General features: G+C 36.3%; 1 non-coding gene across 1 annotated transcript; it reads right to left on the bottom strand.

Annotated features, from left to right (window-relative positions):
• Nucleotides 1–792: 792 nt before the first annotated feature.
• Nucleotides 793–899, bottom strand: LOC121206409 (small nucleolar RNA R71). Its single transcript, XR_005901463.1, has one exon. It is a non-coding gene; the product is annotated as a small nucleolar RNA R71 (small nucleolar RNA).
• Between the last annotated feature and the right edge of the window lie 21,170 nt (nt 900–22,069).

The raw sequence follows: 22,069 nt of genomic DNA, 5'->3' as shown, positions 1-22,069 counted from the left end.
AATTTCATAAATATCACTTTTTACAGTCCCTGTGGGTACGATAACTCGACATTTACTTGTCACTTTATTACTTGTTACGATTGTGTACACTTGCACATTTCCACCGTTCCAAGTTTTTAGCGTCGTCGCCGGGGACTGTTTTAAAAAAAGCATTATTTGTGAATTTATTTTTACATTTTGGTTCTTTTATTTTCCTATTCAATTTTACTTACTTAATTAATTCTTCTCTGATTATTTCAGGTGTTTATGAGTATTGACTGAATTATCGACTTACTCCCAGTGGACCCTGAAATAGAACGAACCTTTCACCAACGAAGAAGACAAGCGAACCAGAGAAGGACCGAAGAGATGAATTTCGAGAATATCAATCAAAGAAACGGAGCAAACCTTGCACAAAATCCTATCCTTATTGCTGATGATAGGGATAGACCTTTACAACAATATGCCGTGCCAGTTTTTAATGACATTAATCCAGGTATTGGAAGACCTGAGATTGAGGCACAACAATTCGAGTTGAAGCCAGTCATGTTCCAGATGGTTCAGATAGTGGGCCAGTTAAATGGAATGCCTACTGAAGATCCTCATCTTCATTTAAGACTGTTTATGAATGTGAGCGACTCTTTCAAGCTAGCCAGAGTACCCGAAGATGCATTATGATTAAAACTATTCCCGTACTTGCTGAGGGATAGAGCTCGAGCCTGGTTAAACTTACTACCACCAAACTCGATTTCTACATGGCAAGAGTTAGCAGAGAGATTTCTTTTGAAGTATTTCCCGCCTAGCAAGATTGCTAAGCTGAGAAATGAGATTACTGCTTTCCAACAAATGGATGATGAGTCCTTGTATGAGGCATGGGAAAGATTCAAAGAGTTATTACAAAAGTGCCCTCATCACGGAATTCCGCATTGCATCCAACTTGAGACATTTTACAATGGTCTCAACGCTCACACAAGGATGGTAGTAGATGCTTCTGCTAATGGTGCTATCTTAATTAAGTCTTACAATGAGGCTTATGAAATCATCGAGAGGATTGTCAATAACAATTTTCAGTGGCCAACCAATCGAGCAATGTTAGGAAGACGAGTTGTTGGAATCCATGAAGTGGACGCTCTCACTTCACTTGCATCCCAGGTATCTTCGATATCTTCAATGTTAAAGAATCTTACCACTAATGGGTCTAACAGTTTTGTAGCTCAACCACCTAACCAATATGAGAATATAGCCTGTGTCTATTGTAGGGAAGGACATGTGTTTGAAGAATGTCCGTCAAACCCAGAATCCATGTACTACATAGGTAATCAGAACCAGAACCGAGGAAGGCAAGGGCTGCAATCCAACTTTTACAACCCATCGTGGCGAAATCACCCCAATCTTTCCTAGAGTAACCAAAGGGCTGGAGGCAGTAACAACTATGACCAACCTAGACTAACCCAGCCGCCTAGTTTTTCATAGCAAGTTCAGAAACTAGTTCAGGCTGAATCGTCCAATAGCTTAGAGAATTTATTGAAGGCATACATGGCGAAGAATGATGCCACTCTAAGGAATTTGGAGAATCAAGTGGGCTAGCTTGCTACTGAACTTAGGAACTGTCTACAAGGTGCTTTACCTAGTGATACGGAAAATTCGAGAAATCCAGGGCAAGAGCATTGTAAAGCACTAACATTGAGGAGCAGAAAAACGGTAGAGCCTAACATCATTGAAGCTGAAAAGGAGCATGCTGAAGCTCAAGATTCGGAAGAAGTTCAACCGAGTGTTGAAGTTCCTGTTCCACTAGAACCAGAACCTGCAATACCTAAAAAGGTAACCTCAGAACCAGCCAATTTTGATCAGCCAACCATTCCGTTAGCAGCAGAATTACCGCCAAAGACAAATCAACCAGTACCAACTCCAGTATATAAACCTCCACCACCTTACCCTCAAAGACTCCAGAAGAAAAAACAAGAGGTCCAATTTAAGAAGTTCCTTGACGTACTCAAGCAACTTCATATCAATATCCCATTGGTTGAAGCACTTGAACAAATGCCAAATTAAGTAAAATTCATGAAAGATATCCTGTCCAAGAAGAGAAGACTTGGAGAATTTGAGACGGTAGCTTTGACGAAGGAATGCAGTGCATATCTTCAAGATAAATTACCCCCTAAGCTGAAGGATCCTGGGTGTTTTACCATTCCATGCAACATTGGAGCAACTTATTGTGGTAAGGCACTATGTGACTTGGGCGCAAGTATCAACTTGATGCCTTTGTCGATATTTAAGAAGTTGGGGATAGGTGAAGTTCGATCTGCAACGGTTACACTTCAGCTAGCAGATCGATCCTTAGCATATCCAGAACGAAAAATCGAGGATGTATTGGTACGTGTAGATAAGTTTATCTTTCCTATTACTTTTGTAATTTTAGATTTCGAAGCAGACAAAGAAGTACCAATTATCCTGGGGAGACCGTTCTTAGCAACTGGAAGGACACTTATTGATGTGCAGAAGGGTGAACTTACTATGCGCGTTCAGGATGATCAGGTAACATTTAACGTTTTCAAGTTAATGCGATTTCCTGAAACAATAGATGATTATTTTGCAGTATCCAACTTAGAGGATTTAATAGTGGAGAAGGAACTCAACTCTGTTGAAGATCCTCTGGAAAGAATTTTGACATCAGACCCTCCAAGTGATGAAGAGGAGGATGGAAACTTAGCTTTGCTAGAAGCTAATCAATAGGGATTTAATCCACAATCCTGTTTTGAATCTTTAGATTTAGAGGAGAGAGATTGCATACAGCCAAAAGCGTCAATCAATGAGCCACATAAACTAGAACTAAAGGTATTACCTTCTCATTTAAAATATGTTTATTTAGGTGACGCTTCTACTCTGCCTGTGATTGTTTCAGCAGAGTTAACTACTGAGTAAGAAGAGAAAATTATCTTAGTTCTAAAACAATTTAAGAAGGCTACCGGATGGACCATAGCCGATATTCGCGGTATTAGTCCATCTGTATGCATGCACAAGATCATCCTGGAAGATGGTGAAAAAGGGATGATCGATGGAAAATGAAGGCTGAACCCCATCATGAAGGACGTAGTGAAAAAAGAGATTATCAAATGGTTAGATACGGGTATCATTTACCCTATCTCAGACAGTTCATGGGTAAGTCCGGTCCGGTGTGTACCAAAGAAAGAAGGTATCACGGTCATAGAGAACGAGAATAACGAGTTGATACCGACTAAAATAGTTACGGGATAGAGAATCTACATCGATTACTAGAAGCTAAACAAGGAAACTAGGAAGGATCACTTCCCTTTGCCATTCTTAGACCAGATACTGGATAGACTTGCGGGGCGAGATTGCTACTGTTTTCTCGATGGATACTCAGGGTACAACCAGATTACGGTAGCACCAGAAGATCAACACAAGACCATATTCACCTGCCCGTACGGTACATTTGTATTTAGACGCATGCCATTTGGTTTATGTAATGCACCTGCTACATTTCAAAAATGTATGATGTCTATTTTCACTGGCATGGTTGAGAAATTTTTGGAAGTTTTCATGGACGACTTTTCAGTGTTTGGAGATACGTACGATGATTGCTTAGCCAATCTGGCTAAGGTACTTAGGCGATGCGAAGAGACAAACCTAGTCCTTAACTGGAAAAAGTGTCATTTTATGATACGAGAAGGTATCGTTCTGGGGTATCGGATAACAAGACATGGGATCGAGGTAGACAGAGCAAAAGTAGATGTTACTGAGAAACTCCCACCGCCAACATCTGTAAAGGGTGTTAGGAGCTTTTTGGGCCATGCCGGGTTCTATCGAAGATTTATCAATGACTTCTCCAAAGTTATTAAACCTTTATGCAAATTCTTGGAAAAGGGCACGATATTCAAATTTAATGAAGAATGCTTAAAAGCTTTCAATGACTTAAAGAATCGATTAGTCACGGCACCCATAATTGTCACACCAGGCTGGGACTTGCCATTTGAATTGATGTGTGACGCTAGTGACTTTGCAATAGGAGCTGTCATGGGCCAACGAAGGAAAAAAATTTTCATCCCATCTACTATGCAAGCCGAACTCTGACAGGAGCTCAGTTAAACTATACAGTAACAGAAAAAGAGTTACTTTCTATCGTATTTGCTTTCAACAAGTTTCGATCTTATCTTGTAGGTACCAAAGGTAACTGTCTATACAGACCACTCGGCAATTAAATATTTACTTGCCAAGAAAGACACTAAGCCGAGGTTGATCCGATGGGTACTACTACTTCAAGAGTTCGATTTGGAAATTCAAGATCGAAAGGGAGTAGAAAACCAAGTAGCAGATCACTTGTCCAGATTAGAGCCGCAAGAAGGGAATTCTTCACTTGTACCGATTCAAGAAACATTTCCAGATGAACATATACTGAAGGTAAGTCATGTCCATAATACCCCTTGGTTTGCTGATATTGCTAACTTTTTAGCTTGTGGTTTAATGTCGTATGATAAGACATATCAACAAAGGAGAAAGTTTCTTCACGATGTGAAGTACTATTTCTGGGAGGAACCATATATGTTTAAAAAGTATGCAGATCAGATGATTAAGAGATGCGTGGCAGAAGAAGAAATACCGAATATTCTATACCACTGTCACTCAGCCCCAAGTGGGGGTCATTTCGGAGGAACTCGTACTGCAGCCAAAGTATTGCAAGCCGGATTCTTTTGGCCAACACTATTCAAAGATGCATATGCATATGTAAAAAGTTGTGTCGATGTCAAAGAGTTGGAAATGTCACCAACAGAAATGAAATGCCTCGAACAAACATCATTGAGGTCGAATTATTCAATGTTTGGGGTATTGATTTTCTTGGGCCCTTTCCTTCGTCTTTTAGTCACAAGTATATACTAGTCGCAGTAGATTATGTGTCCAAGTGGGTCGAGGCAGAGGAATATCCGACAAATGATGCTAGGGTTGTGATGAAGTTTTTGCAGAAACACGTGTTCACGAGGTTTAGAACCCCGAGAGCCATCATTAGTGATGAAGGGTCCCACTTTGTGAACAAGTGGTTAAAATGGTTACTAGACAAGCACGGGGTGAAACACAAGGTTGCAACGGCTTACCATCCGCAGACGAATGGGCAAGCTGAACTGGCAAATAAAGAAATGAAGGGCATATTGGAGAAGGTAGTTTGCCCGAACCGACAAGACTGGTCCAAAAGACTAGATGACGCTTTATGGGCCTACAGGACAACGTACAAGACACCTTTAGGGATGTCACCCTATAGGCTAGTTTTCGGTAAAGCATGTCATCTACCTTTGGAGTTAGAGCATAAAGCTTACTGGGCTCTTCGACGACTCAACTTAGATCCTAAGCTCGCAAAAGAAAGACGGATGTTCCAACTCAACGAGTTAGAAGAATTCCGAATGTTCTCATATGAAAATGCCAAATTACTCAAAGAGAGACTCAAGAAATGGCATGACAAACACATCCGGGTTCGAGAATTTGAAGTAGGTCAGCAAGTATTGTTGTTCAACTCGAGATTGAAGTTCTTTCCAGGTAAGCTAAAATCACGTTGGTCCGGTCCATTTACAATTTACAGAGTCTATCCATACGGAGTTGTTGAACTCCAAGGTAAGGGAGGTAAAGTTAATGCTCAGCGTTTGAAACACTATTGGGGGAATAAAACCGAACGGGATAACGTCTCGTTCATTTTGTCAGATATTTAATAATTTTCGTGTTTTGTTTAATAAATAATTTAGGGTCTATTTTTCGGGTTTAGTATGTTTAAATAAATTCTGTCTAGAAGGTTGGAACTTAAGCGGGACTATTTGTGACCCCTCCAATCTTTCCTGGGAATTTATTTTAAGATAATTTTCCAAGAAATTTTTCCCTAATCAATAAAATAAATTTTTGTTTTTCAAATAAAAGGGTCAACTTGATCCAATTTTTAATTTGCAACTCAATTTTTAATTTTCATTAAGTCTAGGGACTTAAATTGAATTATTTTTAAAATTTGATTGCTCTTTTCATAAATAATAAAATCTAAATGCCTCTTTTTGTAAATATTTTTTAAAGGGCTTCTAGAATAAATGATTTTAGTTAAAAAAATGATAATTATTAATAAATAATTATACCCATTATAATATATATTAATTATTATCAATTTTTGGATTTTGTTTGATAAGTTTTGATAATAAGATGATAATCTTTAATATATAATTATATCTATTTATATATTAATCTTTATCAATTTAGCATAAAATTAGGATTTTATCTTTGTTTTAATAAATTAAATAGCAATTAATAGTTTAATATATGCATATATCTAATTATTAATTGTTGTTATCTTTTTATCGGATTAGAATTTAGAATTTTTATTAATTAATTTGTTTTAAGAATTCTACTCTAATTCCTATTTCTCCCCCTATAAATACTACCCATCTTCCCATTCACTTAACACTTAAAACCTAAAGCACCAAAATACCCAAGTGTCGAAACCCCAAGCAGCAGTAGCTCCAAGCAGTCGGCCAGCACACGCCCAGCTCCATCGCACGCACGTCTTGCGCACAACACGCGCGTTGCCTCGAGCGGCCCCAGCCTCAACTCGCACCAGGCCTTAACCCCGCGCGCAGTACCTACCCTCCGCACCATCCTGCGCGCGCCCGAGTCCCACCTGGTGCCGAACGCCCGTGTTGCTACCAGCCCTACTGCGCACCGCGGCTCCCACACGCTCGCACGCCCTAGCTACTTGCGCGGCATTCCATTCCTATCCATCCTAAGCCACAAACCTCCAACCCTTCTTTTAAATTCCCATCTTTTTTTTCATTATTATTATTAATTCCTAGATTTTTTATATTTTTACAAAAAAAAGTGGTAAGACCTAGTTTTTCTTAATTTTAATTTTAATTAATTAATTTTTCAAATCATTGAATTACTAATAATTTTTATTAAAATTTATTGAGAAACTAATTTTTTCATTTTATGATCAGGTTAAACATGCCTCGCAAAAAAACTCGTGCTTCCGCTCAAATTGATGAAGCACAAAACAAATTCCACTGTGAAGAAGCCAAAGTAAAATATGAAAGTATCTTAAAAAACCAACAGATGCATCCAGAAAAAGGCTTCACTTTAAAGGAGAGCAACTACCGAGACTTTATGGCTCGTATTCGTCAAGTTGTTGAAACCCTAAATTAGGAGTTGTTTTGTGAAAAGAGACCAAGTGTGGATGAGGAACTAGTTCGTGAGTTTTATGCAAATTTAACTTCAGGCGAGATGATAGAAGTTCCAGTTCACGGAATTAAGGTACCGATAAATTCAAATGCTATTAATGAATTCTTTGAATTACCAGATCTCTAAAACGATGAATATTCCACATTGATGAGCAATATCAAGCCTGAAAATCTACGAGAAATTCTCGAGGAGCTTACAGTTGAAGGTTCCAGTTGGACTGTGTTGAAACAAGGAACCCACACGTGTCGAAGGGAATACTTAACACCTATTGCAAATGTATGGTTTTATTTTATCCGTTTCAGCCTTCTGCCTAGCTCACATGGGACAACAATTTCATTGGAGTGAATGGTCTTACTATACTCAATCTTAACGGGTAAGACCATTGATGTGGGAAAGATCATCCTGAAAGAAATTCGAAACTGTGCTGCTAGACGTTCTGGCCCTGCTTACTTCCCCTTTACAATAATTATTCTGCGCTTGAAAGCAGAAATTCTTACTAATGTCAAGAAAACAGGGTACACCCAAGGCACAAGTACAGATTGGGACCTCTACCGAGTAGCCGAAGACTCAGTTTTACAACAACGAGTTGAAGAAAGTGAAGAGCCTGAGGAACTTGATGAAGAAGAAGATCCCACGATGCAATCATTTGAAATCCTTGATAAAGTGGACCCAGTAGAGCCAAAAGATGAATCGGATGCTGGAACTTCAATGTTTCGAGCTAAATCGTTGAGCCCAGACCTTCGAGATGAGCTATCAAAACTGATGGACTTAATGCAACATATGCAGTGGCAGCAACAAGACTACTGGAGATACTCAAAAATAATGGATGACTCGATGAGAAGTGCTTTTAGGAAAATATACAATGACCCATTTATTTTTGTGCCTGAATTTCCAGATTTCATATTCGAGCCATGGACTCCACTCTCGAAAAAGGAGCGAAGCGATTCATGCAAAGGCAATAGTGATGGAGCAAAAGATGAGTCAAATACGGAAGGGTCTGCAAATAAATAAAAGGAGGATCTTGACTTTATTTTATCTCTGTTCTTAGGTCATTTTAGGATTAAGTTTAATTGGGAATTTATTTCTATTTTTTTCATAATAAAATAAGAGAGGAAAATCACTAATAAAATGTGAGCAAGTCACAAAACTTAAAGTGTGGCAATAGATATATACATGTCTAGGATTGGATTTAGAAAGAGCTTGGTACTTAAGCAGTCAAATTGACTCACCTCCTCTTTTCTAAAATCCTACCTGGTGTATAGTATCTATTCACTTTAAACAATGAGGACATTGTTCATTTTAAGTTGGGGGGACCGAGAAATTGAATTATTTCCACTCAAGATAAAAATTTTCTTTTAATTATGATTAGGATATATTTTGTTCAGAAATTTGAATTCTGTTAAGTATGCTCAATTTAAGTATGAATAAAGATCTATTATTTCAATAAATTATTATGTTAGCTTAATAATGACATGAATGTGTTTTTAAAAAAAGCATGTAAATTCGTACCATAAAATTTTTAGTTCTTTAGGAAAGTTAGGTATGCATGAAAGTTTAAGTCTTTAGAATTGACTTAGTAAGTTTCTTGAGGTGCAATCCTAGGGAGCATGAAACGTTGGAAATGATTTAGGCAACTATTGTTTGGACCGTTTGAGCTTTTCAAGCCCACCATGGTATATTTTTATCCATTGAAACCCAACTTTGAGACTATATGGCCTGATTTTATTCCGACCCTTATAATAATTAGCCATTACTTTTCGCTTAATAATCTTAAAATTGTCCCAAACACTAGACTCGGTAATATTCTAGATATTGTTCGAAAATAAGTTTGAGGGAGTTGACAAGAAGTATCAATTGCTCGAGAATTGCAGTACACAAAATAAGTGCTCGTGTTAATTGAAAAAAAAAAGCAGATATATTTGAAAAAGAGCGTATGAAAGTCAAGTTGGTGTATCGAAGGTAAAAACTCCGAAGGTTCAATTGATGCTGAGTCTAGGGTTTTTTTTAAAACCAAAATTTATCCATCTTTCACTTACCCCTAGCCTAGCCACTTTACAACCCTGATAAAGACCTATTGATTCAAAGTCCTCATGCTACCTACATTAGTGGAGAGAAATTGCTACGATCAACATATGAAGACATATGTTAAGCTTAATGATTGCAGCTTAGTCTCTAATAAAGGAATAAAAATCAAATTGGTAAGGATTAACATGTCTTTATTACAAAAGGATTTAGTCTAAATTTTGCTATAATAATAAGTGGTTGAATTTAAGTTGAACAATATGCATACTTAAGTAGCATAACTAACAGATTTCTTGTCTTTGAGCATAAGTATTTTAAGTTCATAATTTTGAAAAAAATGTTGTTCTGAAAGAATCTTTCAAAGGTGTTTCTGAGAGATTCTTTTCAAAATTTGCGCATTACTCGGGACGAGCAATGAAGTAACTTGGGGGTGTGGAAACACAAAAATTTATATACTTTTTCATACCCAATTCTACTTAAATTCATGCAAATTTAGTTAAATTCTTGTCAAAAAAATAATTAAATATTATAAAATAATTACCTTATGTTAAAAATATAAAAATTATGAATTTTAATTAATTTTGTAGTTAATTTTGATTAAATTTGGTTATTTTGACAGAATTACACAATTGGAGAAAAAGGGTCCTGTGAACACTGCGAGAAGAACAAAACTGAGAGCAATTTGAAGTATCGAGGCCAATTAATTTCCAGCCCAAGACGGTCCAAAAATGTGTATTAATTCATAATTAAATTAATTTTAATTTATTTCCTATTTAATTTAGGTTAAATGAATTAATTTTAATTAATTATAAAGAAAGGGCCTAGTGAACCGCACTGGTTGAACCGAATGAAGTGAGCCGAACCAGCCACTAATTGGGCTGACCAGAACCGTCCATTGGCTGACCCAAATCAGAAAATTAGCTGATAAAATATTCTTGCAAAAAGGCCCTTGAAAAACCTCCAAATTACGTTCAAACCCCACCTTTATTTTAGGCTTTGTAGATTTGGCCCAGCCTATTTTTAGCAAGGTTGAAAGCTTCAACCTTGCCATGTGTGTGGCCGGCCATGGGAGGGCTCTCTTGGCTACTGAATTTGCTATTTTTAGCAGCCCTCTTCAGCTATAAAAGCCACCCTATGCTGCCCATTTTAAAGCATCCCTCAACATCCCTCATTCCACAACATTCTTCATCCTCTCTTCATTTCTCTCAAAGTTTCCTCTCCATTTCTCCATCCCATTTTCCCTTCCTCTTGTGCTGATTTCCTCTCTTGAGAAAGAGGTGTGCTTCAGCCATCTTGGGCAGCGATCAAGGATTCATAGAAGCCTTGCTCGGCGAAGACAACGGAGACTAAGAACGGAGCAACAGTCAAGCCGCAGAGAAACACTGGATTTGCTTTCTGTTCCCTTTCTTTTTAATTTCTATTGTTTTTATGATGAACATATCTATGAAAAATATTATTGTTGAAATGGTTATTTTAATCAATTTAGCTTGAATTTAATTCGTGTTGGGTTGATTATATTTTGCCTACTTGAATTATTAAAATAGTGTTTATGCTGTTATAGGCCTCAGTGAAATGCTTGATTAAGTAAAATCATGTTTAGGTTATCTGGCATTGTAATTGTTTAGATAACTAAAGAATTAATTTTTTAAACGAATTGAAATTGCAATTAATGGACTCAGTACTTAATCAGTGCATGTTTAATTCTTCTAAGGTAACTAAAAATTAAATTAGCATTGTATTTGGCGATACATATGCCTTGCATAACTTGCAAGATTGTTGTGATTAAATTGTTTCAAGGTATGGCTACTTTGTTACTTCACATAATCTTTTACATGTTTATTAAGTTGAATTAATCGGTTGAATCGACATAGGAATATGCGAGAGATCATTTAATTCAATAAGTATGTATGTGCAATAGCATGTTTACTTTATTAAATCTGTTTAGTCGGTTGAATTGGCATAGGGATATGTTCAAGAGATAAATGGAATTTTTTTAATTAGTAAATATGTTCATAAGTTAGCAAATTACTGGGTTGCCGTGAATTTATTCATAACAGCGTAAGCACGAATTTAATATTTCTAAGTTAAAAAGGTATAATTAATCCAACAAAATTATATCATCTTGATTAAATCTTAATTGAAATCGTGCACTAGAACTCTTTTAATTTATTTAAATTGTTTGCTTAGTTTTAAAATCTTAGTTTATAAATCACTCTTTTCAAACCAAAATCATTTTTACCTCACCAAAGTGTTTTAATTAATTTCATAAATATCGCTTTTTACAGTCCCTGTGGGTACGATAACTCGACATTTACTTGTCACTTTATTACTTGTTATGATTGTGTACACTTGCACATTTCCACCGTTCCAGTCTTACACAAGGAGAGTAGGTAAATGACAATGATTCTGTGTCAGATAAGACAAAACCTGAATTAAATTCTAATGAGTCTTCACTGAGACAGAAGAATTAAAGTAAACAATGAATTAAAATTAAAACCCTCTGTTGAAGAACCTCCTAAATTGGAATTGAAGCAACTACCAAATCACCTAGAATATGCATTTCTTGGAAATAATTCCACATTACCAGTGATTATTGCTTCAGATTTACAGCCAACCAAAAAGGACGAATTACTTCAAGTATTGAAAGAGCATAAAAGAGCTATAGCTTGGAAGATTTCTGACATAAGAGGGATCAGTCCTTCTTTTTGCACACATAAAATTTTAATAGAAGATGAATATAAACTTTGTGTCCAAGCTCAAAAACGACTGAATCCTAACATGAAAGAAGTCGTAAAAGCTGAGGTAATTAAACTTCTAGATACTGGAGTTATTTATCCTATTTCTGACAATTCTTGGGTGAGTCTTGTGCATGTTGTCCCTAAGAAAGGAGGCATGATTGTTGTGGCTAATGAGAAGAATGAATTAATCCCAACACGTACAGTCATGGGATGGAGAGTTTGCATTGACTATAGGAAGTTGAACGATGCCACGAGAAAAGATCATTTTCCCTTACCATTCATTGATCAGATGTTGAAAAGATTATCTGAGCACATGTATTATTGCTTCCTAGATGGACTCTCTAGTTACTTCCAAATCCCAATAGCTCTTGAAGATCAAGAGAAAACAACATTTACATGTCCATACAGTACGTTTGCTTATCGACAAATGCCTTCTGGATTATGTAATGCTCCTGCTACTTTTCAGCAATGCATATTGGCTATTTTTGATGAACTCGTAGAAGACTTTATGGAGGTATTTATGGATGACTTCTCGGTATCAGTAACTATTTTCATCTTTGCTTTAAAAATTTAAAACAAGTTATAATGAGATGTGAGGAAACGAACCTTATACTGAACTGGGAAAAATGTCATTTCATGGTTCATGAAGGGATTGTGTTAGGCCACAGAATTTCTAGTAAAGGGATTGAGGTTGACAAAGCGAAAATTGAAACTATTGAGAAATTACCTCCCCCTAGTTCAGTTAAGGCTATTCCAAGCTTTTTAGGACATGCTGGATTTTATAGAAGATTTATTAATGATTTTTCTAAAATAGCTAAGCATTTAACGAATTTACTAGAAAAGGATGTGCCTTTCGATTTTAATAAGGAATGTTTAGAAGCATTTTATACTTTGAAAGACAAATTAATTAATGCTCCGATTGTATTGGCACCTAATTGGAATTTACCCTTTGAACTAATGTATGATGCGAGTGATTTTGCAGTAGGTGCGGTTCTTGGACAGCGAAAAGACAAGCATTTTCAATCGATCTATTATGCTAGCAAGATATTGACAGCTGCACAAGAAAATTATACGATGACTGAGAAAGAGTTGTTGGCTATGGTTTTTGCATTCGATAAATTTAGACCATATTTAATTTTATCTAAAGTTGTCGTTTACACTAACCATTCAGCTCTTCGATACTTCCTTACTAAAGCAGATGCAAAGCCTTGACTAATAAGATGGATTTTATTGTTGTAGGAATTCGATTTATAAATTCAAGATAAGAAGGGAGTAGAAAATCTTGCAACAGATCATCTGTCCAGATTAGAAAATCCACATCTTAAGGAGCTTGATGAACATGAGATAAATGACTCGTTTCCTAAAGAACAACTCCTGGTTATAGTTATAACTGACTCTGAGTACCTTGGTTTGCAGACATTGCAAATTATTTAGTTGCTAACGTTACACCAAAAGGGTTGACACATCAGCAAAAGAAGCGATTTTTTATTGATGTGAAAAACTACTTTTGGGAAGATCCTTTTCTTTTCCGTATATGTACAGATCAAGTTATTAGAAGATGCGTTACAAAGTAAGAAGCAATTAAAATCTTGGAACATTTCCATTCAGGACCGACTAGAGGACATTACAGTGGGATTAGGACTGCACATAAAAAGCTCGAATCAAGTTTTTATTGGCCCACACTATTCAAAGACGCCAACAGGTATGTTACTTCTTGTGATAAATGTCAACGAACATGTAATATCTCCAAACATGATGAAATGCCTCAAACGTATATGCTTTCATGTGAAATATTTGATGTATAGGGTATTAATTTTATGGGTTCATTCCCTCGCTCATTTGGGAATAAATACATCTTAGTAGCCGTTGATTATATATCCAAATAGGTGGAAGCCCAAGCTTTACCTATTAATGATGCTAGAGTGGTGGTGAGGTTCCTTAAGAAACTCTTCTCTCGATTTGGGACACCTAGAGCAATTATCAGTGATAGGTGTACTCATTTTTGTAATGCTTAATTTGATAAAACCCTTAAGAAATATGGAGTTTACCACAGAACAACTACCCCTTACCATCCTCAAACTAGTGGACAAGTCGAAGTAGCAAACCAAAAGCTTAAAAGTATCTTAGAAAAGACTGTAGAGTCAAATAGGAAGGATTGGGCAATGAAAGTATATGATGCTTTATGGGCCTATAGAACTGCTTTTAAGACCCCCATAGGAACATCTCCTTAAAGACTTGTTTATGGGAAAAGTTGTCATTTACTGTTTGAACTAGAACACAAGGCATTCTGGGCTATAAAGTTTCTAAACTTTGATCTCAAACTTGCAAGTGATAAAAGGTTGATGCAGTTGAATGAGCTAAATGAGTGGCGAGCTAATGCATATGAGAATTTGCGATTATACAAGAAAGCAATGAAGCGTCACCATGATGCTCGTTTAAAGCAACACAAGCAATTTAAAGTTGGAGATCTTGTCCTGCTATACAACTCAAGGCTCAAATTGTTTCCTAGGAAGCTAAAATCACGATGGTCAAGTCCATTCATAGTCCAAACCGTTTTTCCATATGGCACAGTAGAGGTAAGTCATCCAACCCACGACACTTTCAAGGTAAATGAACATCGTCTTAAACTTTATAACGGTGAGGATTTTAGAGATAATAGAGAGGAGCTATGGCTCTGTGAACCTGCCTAAATATGCCCACAAGGTAAAGTCGAGCTTAGACTTTAAATAAGCGCTCCTCGGGAGGCAACCTGAGCGCTAACCCCATTAAATAAGTTTATTTTTCTTTCATTTTTTATAGTTTAAATGCATGTATTTTTGACACACTCGGCCGGACACACGGGCATGCCCATGGCTGTGTTAAAATAGGACACACATTTTCTCAAGTCAAAGTGATACACGGGCTGCGATAACTAGCCACGGCAGTACGATACGGCCTTGCGAACCACAAGGTCATGAAACACGAGTGTGTCTCAGACCGTGGTGAAACTGCACTTCAATTTCCCAAAAATCGCCAGAGGCACAGAATGCGTTAAATTAGCACGGCCGTGCGATGCGACCGTATAACCCACACGGTCATAAAACACGGGCGTGCCTGAGTCTTGTGGGAACCTGAGTACACACTTTGAAATTTTCAACAAGTCAAAATGGAAAATGGGTAGATCCCACGGCCGTGTCCAAAAGTTGTGGGCAATCCTGACTACAAATTAAGACCCGGGCGTGTTGGAACTTCCACGGGCGTGGGAGAAGCGAACGAAAGAGCACACGACCGTGCGATGCGACCGTGACGCACAGGTGTGTCCACGGGCCGTGGGTGACACTGACTTAAATCATCGACCATGAGCACAAATTAAGACCCGGGCGTGTTGGAACTCCCATAGACATGGGAGAAGCGAATGAAAGAGCACACGACCGTGCGATGCAGCCGTGTGTCCATGGGCGTGTCTAAAGGTCGTGTGCAATACTGACTTAAATTTCACGAAAAACACGGGCTAGGAGTGAGGCACACTGGCATGGGCCACGACCGTGGCCCCCTCATTTTCAACCCAAACCCTAAATCCTTCTTATTTAAACCCCACTATTCACCCTTTCACCCCATTTACTATTCACGTCCCCTAGCCGCCACAGTCAACAACCTCCTACTCTGGCCACCATTTTCTGATGAGCCACCACACTAAAACCACCCTTCTTTTCCCCCTTCCTCTACCTTTCTTTTCCTTTCCCAAAACCCTTCCGGCCAATACTCCTTCTCCAATACCACCCGTATACACCCCTACCAACTGACTCCCTATTTCGTTGTATCAACCATTCGGCTATCACCACCCAGCCACAGCCCTTATCGCCATTGGTTAAACTTGTTTATTATTTCTCTCACTTTCTTTTACAGTTATTATTCTTCTTTTTCTTCTCTTCTATTATTATTTGTTTATTTTTACTTATTATTTTTTGCCACTATTTGGCTTCTGATCATTGTTATTTCTTAACTTTTAGTTTTCATTCTTTGATGATATTAATTTCTTCATTCGCACAATTTTAGTCACTAGTATTCTCATACTTACTCATATATGATTTATTTTGACATTCCCATGAAGTCTTTTAAATATCGTGTTTCATATATTAGTTTTCTACATTTTACCTATAAATCTTATTATGCATATTATTCTTACTAGTATTTTTCATTCGGCTATTATTTTCATACTTCCCTTTTTTCATTAATAATTACATGGATTCTAGCTATTTTAATTTCCTTCACATCCCATTCAGTCCGATTTGGAGTTACACCTAGATATCTACTTTGTTGCCTATGGACGATTTTTCAAAATTGATTTCCTTACTCCCTTCTACAGGATTATTATGGCAAATTCATGCGGAAAAACCAAAGTTCCAGTCCCCGCTTCTAAAAAGCAGAAGGGTCCAGGAGCGACATCCTCAAGTGCGACCATTGAGATAAGCCATCCCTTTCTACAGTTCCCACCAGGACCTCAAAAGGACCTTTTCCAGATTCTTCGTACAAGACCCCTTGGCGTGGGTCGGTGCATCAACTAGGTTGCATTGGAACCAGTCCATCTTGCTGACTCAGTTCGCGCCCTCCTCACTACTACTTATTGGGACCGTTTCTTCGACATTATTGAGCCGACATACTTGGAGTTCACTTTGGAAATTTGTTCGACATTTCAGTTGCAGACGGTTATGTCAGAGTTCAACGACCCATGCACAGTCCATTTCTGTCTTGGCGGTCTAGTGTGTTAATTGAGTGTCCTAGAATTAGGAGTGGCCTTGGGACTTTATACTGACGAATTTATGGAGGCTAAAAATTTTCCCCGTCTTCACCGTCAGATTCATTATTCACCCTCATCCTGTTGGGACAGTCTCTTACCTATAGTAGGAGCCTATGATCCCAGTTGTTCGAAGGCATTAGCTCTCCCCCCAGCCCTACAATACGTTCATGCACTACTTGCCCAGACTTTAACAGGGCGACGAGAGAGTACTGGCGTCGTTAATACTCACAACGTATACTTCTTATGGAGTATGAGGTAAGGGCATGTTTTTGATCTCGCATACTTCATCACCCTCGCCTTTCGCCATCAGACCAAACGACACAGAAAAAGAGTCATCTGCATCGGCCCTTACGTGACTCGTCTAGCTCGACACTTTGGGCTCCTGAACACACTGGCGCAATCCTCATCACTCACATTCATCGGTTAGATGTCCCAACAGGGCATCTCAAGTATGCTCCACATGAGGGTGATAGAGCGTCGTCGTAGGTTTGATCCTCCTCAATACCGATTAACACGAGCCACCGATCAGGATGACCCCGAGGATATTACTGACGATATCCCTTCCTTTCATGAGAACTCACCTTCTCAGCCACCGTCGAGTCACAGACCAGTTCATGCGGCTACTTCATTGACAGAAATTTCTGACCACCTGACTCGATTCGAGCAATATTGCACTCAGCAGTTCAACAGCTCCGCTCAGCGATTCGACAGTATAGAGGCGACTCTACAGCAGATTTGCTAGCATTTTTACATTTCGCCTCCAGCACCACCACCTCATGATCCAGCTGCCGATGAGGACTTTTGAGTCCTTTTATTTTCACTTTGTTTTTCCTTTCCTTTCCTTTTGTTTTTATTTTTATTTTTATTTTTCATGTTCTAAAAGACTTTTATTAGTATATTTTGAACCCCTTAATTATATGGCTATTCTTTTATGAGTAACCATAACAACCCTATTGATATAACTCCCTACAACATTACTAGTGATATCGCAGTTTCAAAAGGTTCAGTCGATTGGTGCTACTCAGGAATATACAAACAACCCTCTGGGGAAAGATAATCTATGATTGCCATGTTCTGCTCGACCACAACCATAGCCACCACGACACCGACCACCACGATAACCTCTTCGCTTGGCGCTGTAATTGTGGAACCCAACCTCTACCACCACTAGAGTATCCTGCCCCACCTTCACTCTACCTAATTATGCATGCACTTCATTTCCAATGTCTATAAATACGCTTTCGTTATTCCATGGATTACATCCAAATTCAGGGTAGTTTCGCTTCTCCCCCTCATTTATGCTATTATGCTTATATTGTTATTATCTATCTTTGTACATTGAGGATAATGTACATCTTAAGTGTGAGGAGGTTATTTATATGATTATAAAAAAACCCTAAATTATAAGTTGTTCTCAAATAATTTTCTCATATTATTATTAGAATGAATTTTAATTGATTTATAATTTTTATTGATATGTTTTGGATTAAAACATAGGTAATTGTGCATTGATTATTTAAACTTTAGGACAATTGAGAATTAAGCATGATAAGTTGAATTTTTAAGAATTAAAATTGTTAGGTTGTTTCCCTGAAATGAGGTATTATCTTGAAGTTCTAAATTTACAGGATTGACATCAAAAACCCATAATTTTTGTGAGATTTTGAGCCTTTTAGAGCATATATCTTTCTTGCACACTTTTATTGATGGTTATGAGTGGGTCAATACTGATTTGTTATTCTAGAACTTGCATTGATTATACATATCGAGACCACACCTTTGATTTGATATACTAAGATGATGAAGGCACTTAGGTTTTAACCCACTTACTCCATAAAAAGCCTACCCACATAATTAACCTTTAGTGAACCCTTTTGAGCCTTGAACATCATTTCTTGATTTCCCTTTAATGATAACCCACAACTTAACCTTTTTTGATTCGTTAAGAATTTCTCCCTATTTATTGACTCCCTTTTTATCGAGATTTGATTTGATTAGTTACCTAACTATGTTCATTCATTTCAGTTGCTAAATTATTTCTTATTATATACTTTCTGTTCTTATTCTTAAAAATATATATATTTATATATTCATGTAATTACATATTGTTATTCTTTCATAACAAGCTTGGATAAGTTAAAGTTACTATTTTGAGAAAAAGTTCACTTCATTAGTTTTGGATAGTTTCAATTTTGGCACTTGTTTGTATTTCAGTAATTAGTTTTATTTTTCTAAGTTTGGTAATCTATTAAATTGATCTCGATTCTAACCCTCTTTTTCAGCCTTTATTCACACCTTTAACCTAAGCCCCATTACAACTCTGCTAAAGACCTTTTGATTTGTGTATCATCTCATTTATAGTGGTGAAGATTTGATTTTCATGCAAGCCTATAGTAATAACTTTTCATGTTTGACTATTGAGTACTTAATTGTTGAACCTTAAAAACTTTGAGTGATTTGAGTGAATCTTTAGTGAGGATGTCAACTCTTGTCGATTTGGAATTAAAGGTAATTATTTAGATAAAGAGAAATACTTATGATTTTATGATTAAAATGCTCAACTTGGATTGTTTGAAACTTTGATATTCTTTTAGTTGAATTCTGAATGAATGATTATTTGTGGATTATTTTGAAACATTATTTGATAAGAATTATAAGTTGAGAAGAATTAATTTTAATTGTGAGTTGAGGATTTTGCTTGAGGACAAGCAAATGCTTAAGTGTGGGGATATTTGATAAACTTCAAAAGTAACATATTTTAATCCTATGCTTGGCATATTTTTGGATGATTTATCATAAGATTTAGTTGATTTGATGCTCCTAATCCTTTAATTTCATGTTTTATATCTAGACGATCATAGGAAAGAGAAAAGTGCAAGAAAAAGGCCAAAAATGGACAAAATGGGTTTATTTTAGTACTTTACATGGCCTAGACACTTCCATACGGGTAATCCACACGCCCGTGTGAGACACACGGGTAGGCCACACGCCCGTGTGTCATGGCTGTGTCGACTTAAAACCATGTCAGAATTACACATGGCCTGAGCACCATCACACAGGCGTGCTACACGGCCGTGTCCCTATCGAGACCTATTTTAATTTTACTTGGAAAAGGCTAATTTTGGGCTATTTTGGGCATTCCAAAGTCTATTTAAACACATAAGAAGAGGATCAAAAGGGGGGATAGAGTAGAAGGCAGAAAATACTCGAAGACAGCCATTGGAATTAGCTCAGAAGCAGGATTTACCTCAAGACTGAAGATCTCTATTCAATTTCTACCGAAGTTTTTGGGTTTCTTTATGTTTTGTTATTTTCTCAATTTTGAGATGTTTTCCCCCATTGTTATGAACTAAATTCCCTAAATACCTAGGGAATATGAAACCTGAGATGAATCTTATTATCTTTTGAATTATATGATAAATACTTGTTCTTATTCTTAATTATGATTTTTAATTCTTGCTTTAATATTTCAAGATATTAATTCAGGTTTTGATGTGCTTATTCAGTGGATCAAAAGTCCCTGTATAAGAGAAGATCTTCCATAATTAAGCGGAGTTGATTGCAATCCTAGAGATAGGACGACATAAATCTATCGGATTAGAGTCAAATCTAATAAGGAAATCCATAGATCGAGCTAATGCAACAATAGGAGTTTTAATTAGAAAGAGATTTTAATTAATCAACCTAGAGTCAGTTGTTTTTAGTCTCGAGAGAGATATTAACATAAGCTAGGGATTTCTACAGATTAAGTCAAGTGAATAAATCGTCTAATTCAGAAGTAATAAGTGAAGTCTAGGTGGATTCTTCCTTGGGTATTGTCTTCTTCATCAGTTTTCCAAAAGTACTTTCCAACTTTTATCTCTGTCATGTTCTTAGTTAATTAGATAGTTAATCTTAGTTTAAAAATATCCCTTTAATTCTTAGGCTAGATAATAAAAAGATAGTAATTACTAGTACTTTTAGTCCTTGTGGATACGATATTTCCGGTCTCACCATAACTATACTACTGTTTGATAGGTGCGCTTGCCTTAGTCGAATTTTTAGTCAATTTAGCGACCACTAGAGACTTCGTCGAAAACTTGAACACATTCCTTCCTGTTTGAACCCATCTTAATTAAGAAATTTACAGCTTTATTTTCTTCTCTAGGAACATACCTTAACCTCCAATGTCCAATATGCTCTAAAACTTGAAGGATTCTCCCCACCAAAGCAGAATTTAAAACTGTCAATTGCCTATCTTGAATAGCTTTAACTGCCTCTAAGCTATTAGTGAATAATAACACATCACTAGAAAGGAAGGTAAGTAGATTTTCTTTTTTAAGATTTACTGATTGTACATAAAATTATCAAATATTAACTCAAAAATCTATATATTTAATAATAATAATAATAAAGAGTTTAATTGAGTTAGTATTACCATCAATCAATTTTTAATTCTAATTCGTTTTATAAATAAAAAATATTAATTTAAAAGTATTTATGTCCTTTTTATATTTTGATAAATCTAACCGGGTCCCAATCCAATTGTGAAATTACCATAAGTCTAATTAGTTTACAAAGCAACAAATACAAATTTGAGGATATTTTATCTTTTTATATTTGGATAAATTTAGAAAAAAATATAAACACATAATGAAAATCATAAGATTTGAACCTGATAAATCATAAATTTTAAGTTCTTAAATTTACCATTTCAACGAAAACCATACTTAAATTTTATATAATTTTTTTATAAATTCATTACATATATATTTTTCACCCTAAACATTACTATATTTACCAGCTAACTTTTTCATTTAAATGAAAGTTGTATTTAATTTTTATATAATTTTATTTTATAAAATTACATAATTTTTTTCATTAATATAGTGTGTCCATCATTATCTAGTTATAATTAATTTGTTTCCTTATAAATTTTTTATCTCTTTCCACTTTCACATACATTTTGACTATATATAACAATGGTACTCAAACATAAAAAAGACAACATATTACATAACTAAACTAAACATAAGTTGTTTTTGTAAGTATGTTTTGTTATTCATACTTGTTGATTCAATAGCCTTAACCTCGTTAATAGCTTCATCATAATGAAAATCATGATATCAATAGTGCCGAGATTTATAGGACATGGTATGCTCATACAAATTTGGGGACAACGATTTGAGCATTTATAATCTCACCGTTGATGATGATTTCATGTAGAAATTCAAACTAAAGATTATCATGAATACATTTTTCTAGTGTTACATGACGTCTAACAACAATCATGCCGCGTTCGAAGTATACTTATTTTACAGGTGCAATGGGAAAAAAATACTTTTAGATCACTAAA

Source organism: Gossypium hirsutum, chromosome A01 (genome assembly GCF_007990345.1).
Source record: "Gossypium hirsutum isolate 1008001.06 chromosome A01, Gossypium_hirsutum_v2.1, whole genome shotgun sequence".
Taxonomy (NCBI): Eukaryota; Viridiplantae; Streptophyta; class Magnoliopsida; order Malvales; family Malvaceae; genus Gossypium; species Gossypium hirsutum.
The sequence above is the reverse complement of the archived record's forward strand: the minus strand, read 5'-3'. Positions and strand labels throughout refer to the sequence as shown.